Raw genomic sequence first — 8,981 nt, forward strand, 5'->3', positions numbered from 1 at the left:
ACTCAGCCGTGCACCCATTTTTGTTTTTCTGCCTCCTCCCTTGCCGGCCAAAGCACCGTAGCGGTAGTCAAGTTCTTCCTCACCTCCGCCGTCGCCATAGCCAGCACAAGCTCGCGTCTGGTCGCCCAACTACCACCGCAATAGCTTCTCCGTGATCCCGCCGTCACGCCACGCCCGCAATTGCTTCCTTAGCCACACTGGTAAGCTCCAGCGCCGTGCACAAGCTCGCCGGAGCCCCACCGCCAAGTCCGTTGTCGTGGCCACGCCATCATAGTCCACCATTCTTGATGCTATCGTGTGCGCTAGGTTCCTTGTAGTTCAGTGATGCTTGTCCGAGCTTTAGGTTGGGCCACCGAGGTCGTCACCGGTGTACCGCCATCGTCCCACCTCGCCGTGCCACCATGAGTGCCGCCACCACACGTAGCTTCGTCGAGAGTCCCAGCCAAGTAGGTCAAGGGGTCCAGGAAGTCGTAGGGGTCATACCATGTAGACATCACCGCCAGCGAACTCACCGTCGATGAGCACTGGCTACGCCAGCAGCGTGCAGCGCCGCTGCCCTATTTCGAGTCACTGACATGTGGGGTCGTCTGACTCACGGGTCCCACCGGTCAGTGACAGTAGGGATTAAGATAGTTCATTTTGATTCCAGATTTCATGTGTTTTGTAATATTTAGATCTCCAGTTGTATAGCTTCAAAAATTGTGAAATAAATTTGGTAGTATTCCTTAGGAAGTGTAGTATTTAGGAAAATATAGTCTTGACACTTACAATAGAAATTTTGGAAGATTTAAATAGAGATTTGAAATGCGTTTTTGAATGCATGCAAACTTGTTTATTTTATATCTAGAGTTCCTGTGCTCCAAACATTATGAAATTTTTGTGGTAAGCTATTCTTGACATGTATGAGCTCTGGTAAAAATTTGAGGATCAGTGCATGTATAGATTTGTAGTTATAGATTTTTCTTTTATAAATAGGTAATCCTTGTATGAATTTTTATAAATTATTTAGGAATCCAATATGCATGAAATTTGTTGGAGGTTATCCTAGTACCAAAAGGATGCTAAGAAAAATAGGAAATTTGTTGCTTGACACTTTTCACTAGGGTTTTCTATTTTTGCTATTGTAAGCCTTTCTGTCTTGTCATTTTTGTATAGAATGTTTTACTATATAAAATGGCATGAAACTTTTACAGTAGTATTTTGGTAGCATTAGAAATGCACTGTAAATTTTTAAGAATTTATGATGCACATTTGGTATATGTTTATTATTTAACCTATGTATCTAAGTAAAATAATAAAGGCATCTAAATAAATAGTTTTGGCTTTACCATTAAGTGTTCTTGAATGTTTTTGGTATGCTTGAACTGTTGGTAGGCTTTGTGTTGTAAAAATTTGAATACTTATATGAAGTAGATGTATTGTTGCTTCATAATGCGAATTGAAATAGTTTCCGAACAGATTCTGTAGTTTGATAAGTTGCCTGATAAAAATGATGTTTGCTGTAAAAATGGTTAATAACAAAGTTGTAGAAATCTTCATCATATGTCTTGTGTTAAAATTTCAGGACCATAGGTCAAACGGTTTAGGAGTTACAGCTGTTTAAAGTTAGCTTTTCCGAATTTACTTGCTCTCTGGAATGTCTGGACAGCACTGATATGATTGTCTGTTTTGGCTAAGATAAGTTGTGAATTAGCTTTTGTGAATTAAATAAGAGTTGTAGGTAATTTTATAAGCTTTCCAGAAAGTCTAGGATCACTGCATTTGGATAATTAGAACTCCAGTTATGAGTAAAACAAGTAGCTGCTGTTTGTGAAATAGTAGATGCATTGTTGAAGTAATTAATTACATAATCAAGAAGAGATATGCACCTACTCAGTAAACGCGATGCACTTGTTGTTACTTAAACCACATGCTGTTAAGAATTTTTGCAAGAATGCATTCTTCATGTATCATCATACCACACTTGTTAACATATATGCATTCACAATATCTTATGCCATATTCATGCATCTAGGATCGGAGGAAGAAATAACGTTGCTAGAATTCGATGAAGTAGAGGAAGGGGACCAGCAGGAGAATCCTCAAGCCATAGCTCCCCAAGGCGAGGAGCAGAACCCCAAAGAGCTTCTGGAGTGTCCTGATCACCGCCCCACTTCCTTTCTGCGAGGCAAGCCCCGGAGCATTCTAAGTCTCCCAATATTTTACAAATAATTACTTAAATACTTATGATTGATGCATTAGATTATAAGAGTTGAATAGAACCACTTGATGCATATGAATCCCTTGTCCAGATATTAAACCTTTAACCGGTATAGGTCCAGGATCGAATATATGCTTAGCCATGCTTAGACTAGTAAAAGTCGGGTGATGTCCTGTCACCTGCGAGATATAGGTGGATACCGGAACACGGTTGGCTATATTTGCTATCGTGGAACAGAACCATGGGGTAAAAGAAAATCAAGGCCGAGCGGAGTCTATGCGTAGGTTGGCTAATGTGATTCTGTCTGTGCCGATTAAGGACCGTACCGTTGTTGGCACTTCTAACAAGATTGAACGCATGCCTATCACTTAGCTGGTCGGATAACTCGTTTCGACCGCGAAGCCGAGTAGCTCAACTCAGGCCGGGCCCCGTTCTGTTATGCGCTCTTTATGGGGGGGGCGATCAGACTGAGCCCAAGGGCAGGCTAGGCCTGAACATCCTGGTATCTGGTGTCCCAGATTGTGCGGCACGGTACAGACCCGCGAAATGTGTACCTGAGTTGTACCAAAAGTGACCTAAGGCTGCCTTCGCACGGTATGCCTGGGTTTGTGTTAGGAATAAATTCCCAGCTGGTTGAAATCGATTTGAATCGCCGTCTCTCTTGGATAGTGAGAAACTTGGCTAGTCCCAACATCGTAGTAACTATGTTATGGAACATGATGGTTCGAATGAATATAGAATTACAATACCTGCTATGGTTACTATTGTATGCTTTTAAATTGATATACCACATGTTTGGCACAAGATAGTTGCTAATCTAGAGATGGATAGTTATAATTAACTTGATAACGGGATCATAATTGTATAACTGAGTCAATCGCTTTTATGCAAAATGTTGTCTAGCTATCTCCACTTATACAGCCTTGCATAATCCTTGGAGTCATTTTATTTCTGGTTTATGACAGGTAAGTCTAGCTGAGTATCTTCTCATACTCAGGGTTTTATTTTCCCATTGTTGCAGATGTCACTGTGTATCATGGTTATTGCAAGAGTTGCTTCTATCCCACCATGGATGAGGAGTAAGCCTTGGGCAGGCTTCTTTATTAATCCCTATCTTTGCTTTTGTGGATGGTGATCCTACTTGGCACTGTACTAAACTATGTTGGCAACTTTACCTTCAAACTTAATTTGCTTCCACTTTTATCCATCAAACTCGGTTTGTAATAACTTGGTTTCATACTCTAATGATGAAAATGTATCTGTGAACTTTATGTAATATGTGGCATGTATGTTGAATCATGTATGATCTTGGTTGTTGTAAATCATTTATCGAGACCCATTATGGTACTCGACGAACTACCGGGTTTATATGGGTTCAAGTATGACAGTGCGATCGCTTGCGGGCTATCATTGTACTTGTACTCTTATAAATTGGTCGGTTCTGTGATAGCCGGGCCTGCTTGACCGCTTTGACAAGCTCATGGATAGCCCATGCACCAACCATGCTTACCTCATCAAGTACCTCTATAAGGACTGCGAGCTCCTCAAGCATTTCCTGCGATAGGCCGGTAGGCCGAAAGAAGGAAAAGGCAAGGACGTAGTAGACAAGAAAGGAGACGCGGCGGGCAAGGATGGGGACGGCTTTCCTGACCCCAAGGAATGCATCATGATATTTGGGGGATCTGATGCCGTCTACTCCAAACACAGCATAAAGTGCGCTACCAAGAGGCGTCCGTCCACGAAACAGCCATCCCCTCCTTCCTTCACTGGTCAGAATCTCCTATCACATTTGATCAGAGGGACCATCCATCCCACGCCACCAGATCAGGACGCTACCTGCTCGTCATCAACCCTATTGTCCACAAGAAGCACCTCACCAAGGTGCTGATGGACAAATGCAGTGGCCTCAACATCCTCTACATTGACACCCTCGATGTCATACGCATCCCCCAGTCAGACCTCCACCCGGTTAGCTCACCCTTCCACGACGTGATCCTAGGAGGGTAGGCATACCCTCTCAGGTAGATCGACCTGCCCGTCACATTTGGCGACCAAGCCAACTTCCGCTCGGAGGTACTCACCTTTGAGGTGGTGGACTTTTCGGGGTCTTACCATGCCATCTTGGGGCGGCCATGCTACACCAAGTTCATGGTGGTCCCCAACTACACCTACCTAAAGCTGAAGATGTCGGGACCAAATGACATCATCACTATGGGTAGCACCTTCTCGCATGCCTTCACATGCGACAGCGAGCATTTTGATCTCACCACTGCCATCATCAACTTGTCCGAGCTCCCATGGCTCAAGGAGTCATCGACCCTAGTAGTCCTAGACTGCAACAAACCAACCCCCTCGATGGCCTTCCACCCACTCGAGGAAACTAAGATGGTGGGGATTGACCCCACTGACCCAACCAAGACAGTGAGGATCGGGACCCAGCTCTCAGCCAAATAGGAATGTGAGCTCATTGACTTCCTACGTGCCAATCGCGATGTCTTCGCATGGAAACCATCTGACATGCCAAGCATACTATGGGAGGTCACTAAGCACACACTATGCCTCATCCCAAGCTCAAAGCCTGCCAAGCAATGCCTGTGTTGCTTTGACGACAAGAGGCATAGGGCCATAGGCGAGGAGGTCACCAAACTCCTAGCAGCAAGCTTCATCAGAGAGGTATTCCACTTCAACTAGCTTGCCAATCTTGTTATTGTTAAAAAGAAGACCGGGAAATGGAGAATGTGCATTGATTATACTGGCTTCAACAAAGTGTGTCCAAAGGATCACTTTCCTTTGCCACACATAGACCAGATAGTCGACTCCACCTCAGGATGCGAGATCCTCTCCTTTTTGGATGCCTACTCAGGCTATCACTAGATCGTGATGAAAGAGTCTGATCAACTCACAACCTCGTTCATCACCCTGTATGGTTCATACTGCTACATAACCATGCCTTTTGATCTGAAGAACGCTGGTGCCACCTACCAAAGGTGCATGAAACAATGCTTCATTGACCAAATCAACCCGCTAGATTAGCCTGATCAAACCGAGCGGCCAAAACCAACAATTGCCATCTATGTTGATGACATAGTGGTCAAAATGGCTCAAGCTTGCGACCTGATCGCAAACTTGGCCGCAACATTCATGAACCTCCGAAGGTTCAACATCAAATTGAACCTCGAAAAATGTGTTTTTAGGGTTCCAAAGGGGAAGCTGCTTGGATACATTGTGTCCGAACATGGTATCGAGGCCAACCCTAAAAAATCATGGCTATCTCCAACATGCGCCCTATATGCAACATCAAGGGAGTACAAAGGCTCACCAGCTCTTTGACCCCCCTGAGTCGATTCATCTCTCGGCTCAGTGAGCGAGGGATGCCTCTCTACAAGCTACTCAAAAGGACATACACATTCATCTAGACTGAGGAAGCACAACATGCTTTGGAGAGCCTCAAAGCGTCACTGACGTTGGCCCCAATCCTCGTCGCTCCCGGACAGGGAGAACTCCTTCTCCTCTACATCGCGGCAAGCAACCACATTGTGAGCACCACCCTAGTCGTCGAAAGGGAAGAGCCAGTGTAACAGAATTGACCAATTTATAAGAGCACAAGTACGAAAGCAATCACCGGAGTGATCAAACTGTCATACTTGAACCCATATAAACCCGGTAGTCAACCGAAACCACAAAGGATTTCAAACCAACTTGCATACAACCAAGATCACAGTAATTCAACATAACAAGCCACATGTTACATCCATTTCACAAGTAGTTCACAAGTACCTCATACATCAGAGTACACATAGTTATTACAAAATGAGTTCACAAATAGCGGAAGCAAAGTAGTTTGAGACCATCACACACACTTAGTTCAAATACTAGCCAGCACCATAGTCATATCCAGCAAAAGCAGTAAGATAAGATAACATAGATGATCATGCCCATGATCTAGTCTTCATCCCCCATAGGGTGGAGACAATACTTGCAGTAGCCGTTATAGAGCATGTCATCTACAACAAGGGGGAAATAAACCTTGAGTATGAGAATGTACTCAGCTAGACTTACCTGTCGTAAACCAGAAATAAATGACACAAGGAGTATGCAAGGCTTTATCGGTGGATCTTGCTTGACAACCATTTTTGCATAAAAGCTTTAGTGATAAGAGAGCATAATTTAATTTATGAGTAAGCAGCAAGTTAACAATATTAACCTATCAACTAGATTAGCACCTGTACTAGAGCAAGCAATTGATTAACTCCAAACATTAGTAACCATATCCGGTATAATGTTGTATCATCATCATCAATTTAACCATCAAGTTCAATTAAGTGCATCTATGTTGCCGCTGCTCAGTCAAGTTCTCACCATCTAGGAGAGACAGCAATTCGAATCGATTCCTATCCAGCTGGAGGGGTATTCCTAACACAAACCTAGGCACACCGCACGAAGACAGCCTTAGGTCACCTTTGGTACAACTCAGGAATCACGGTTCTGAGCAGCGTCGCACCCTCAGGGAGTCCACTCTGCCAGGTGGTCAATCTCACCTCAGACTTACGCCAATAGCTCCCCGCACATCCTTACTATCGCCAGGGTGCGCACTTTCACTTCCTAGACTCCGACCTGAATTGAGCTACTCGGCTTCGCGGTCGAAACAAGTTATCCGGCCAACTAAGTGATAGGCATGCGTTCAACATGACATGAGGACGTACAGCGAATCGGTCCTTAACCAACATAGACGGGGATAGATCCACACCCAAGACATCCTTGCCTTGTTGCTTCTCTATCGACATCCCGCCCGATCACAATTCATTATTAACACATGGTTATCTTCCATGATAGCAATATATAGCCAACCATGACCGGACATCATCCTAACTTGTAGGTGATAGGAAATCACCTGACTTTTACCGGTCTAAGCATGGCTAAGCTTTGATTCGCTCCTGGACCTAAATAGGCTTCAGGGTACGTATACTGGCCAAGGAATAGATATATATGCAACAAGTGTTTGCATCCAATTCCAATCACTTAATGCATCAATAAATAAAGATACTCAAAGTAACCATTTTCAAAACATAGGAGACTTAGAATGCTCTGGGGCTTGCCTTTTAGAAAAGACAAAGGTTGGTAATCGGGACACTCAAGAACTTCTTTGTTGACTCCTTCTTTGGGGGCCTGCACCTCCTGCTCCTGAGCTTGCTGCTGCTCCTCCGGAAGTACTGGCTCGAATTCTAGAAGCGTGACTCCCTTCGGAACACCTATTCCATGCATATGCATAGTATAAGAATCATGCATGCACACGAGATGGAAGGTGATGATGAAATGTACAGCCATGTATGAATGGACGCATGAACAATATGATAATACAAGCTTTACATCTATTTTACCGAGTAGGTGCATATCTCTAAAAACAAGAACTGCACACTCACCAAGTTCTAATAACCTAAGATAAAGTTGTTCATCTTCAGTAAGAGGTCTAGCACCTGCAACTAACAATTTATCTTAATTAGCCTAGCATCTAAATCATCACATCAACTCATATAAAGCAAACAAGTCATTCACTGCACTCAACAGTTTTCAGGCTGCAAACAGCAGCTACAAGTTTGATCCATAACTGGAGTTCTACAGATCCAAATACCATGATTTAAGACTTTATGGAAAGCTTATAAAATTATCTATGACTTTCATTTAAACACCAAAGTCTAATTCAAACTCAAACTAGGTCACCCAGACTGATCTTGTAAAACTATTCGTGGATTCCAGAGAGCAGGCAGTTGGGAGTGTTGTCTTCCAACTGAGATAACTCTCAAACTACTAGGCCAAATGTCTTAAAATTTTGACACAAGTTATATAAACATGTTTCCTACCACTTTGTTAGTGACCAATTTCACAGCAAACATCAAATTCACCAGTTAATCTGCTTAACTCTAAAATCTATCCAGAAAGTCACTATAATAGAATTATAGTGAAAATAATACTTCATTACGTACACGCATAGCACCACGAGTACTACCAAGGTTACCAATAGTTAACATACATCAAATGAACATAAGCAAACATAGTGGCCCTTCCTAAATAAATCATTTTCATTCCTTTATTAATTTATTTAGATAATTAGGTTAAATAATAAACACATATCCAAATATACAAAAAATTCTACAACAATTACAGTTGCTTAGATATGTCTCCAATAGGCTACTACATAAATTTCACATCAACTGAACAAGTATCACATCCTACACCAAAATGACAAGGCATAAAGGCTTCAAATGGCATAAATAGGAAACCCTAGTGAAAAGTGTCAAGAAATAGATTTTATATTTTTCTTAGGTTCATTATAATACCATAACACTGTACAAAAAGTTTCATGCTCACTGGATACATATTTTTACCATGAAAAATAGCACAAGAATCTCCTAATTATAAAAGGGAAATTAATAACTCAAAAACTATCCATGCAATGACTCTCAAATTTTTATCAGAGCTTCTACTCATCAAGAAGAGCTCACCCACATAATTTCGTAATTTTTGGAGCAAAGAAACTCAAGATATAATTTAAACAAGTTTGCATGCTTTTAAAAACACATTCCAAGTTTCAAATTAATTCATCCAAAACTTCCACTACAAGTGTTAATGTTATATTTTTCCTAAATACTACACTTCACCATGATCCTAACAAAATTTGAACCACACAATTTGGATCTACCAATTTGGAGATACAAGTTTTACAAATCAGCATCAAAAACTGGATTTGAATCTAAACCTAAAATCCTACTGCACCATTGACAGG

The sequence above is a fragment of the Miscanthus floridulus genome, chromosome 2 (assembly GCF_019320115.1).
Source record: "Miscanthus floridulus cultivar M001 chromosome 2, ASM1932011v1, whole genome shotgun sequence".
Classification (NCBI taxonomy): domain Eukaryota; kingdom Viridiplantae; phylum Streptophyta; class Magnoliopsida; order Poales; family Poaceae; genus Miscanthus; species Miscanthus floridulus.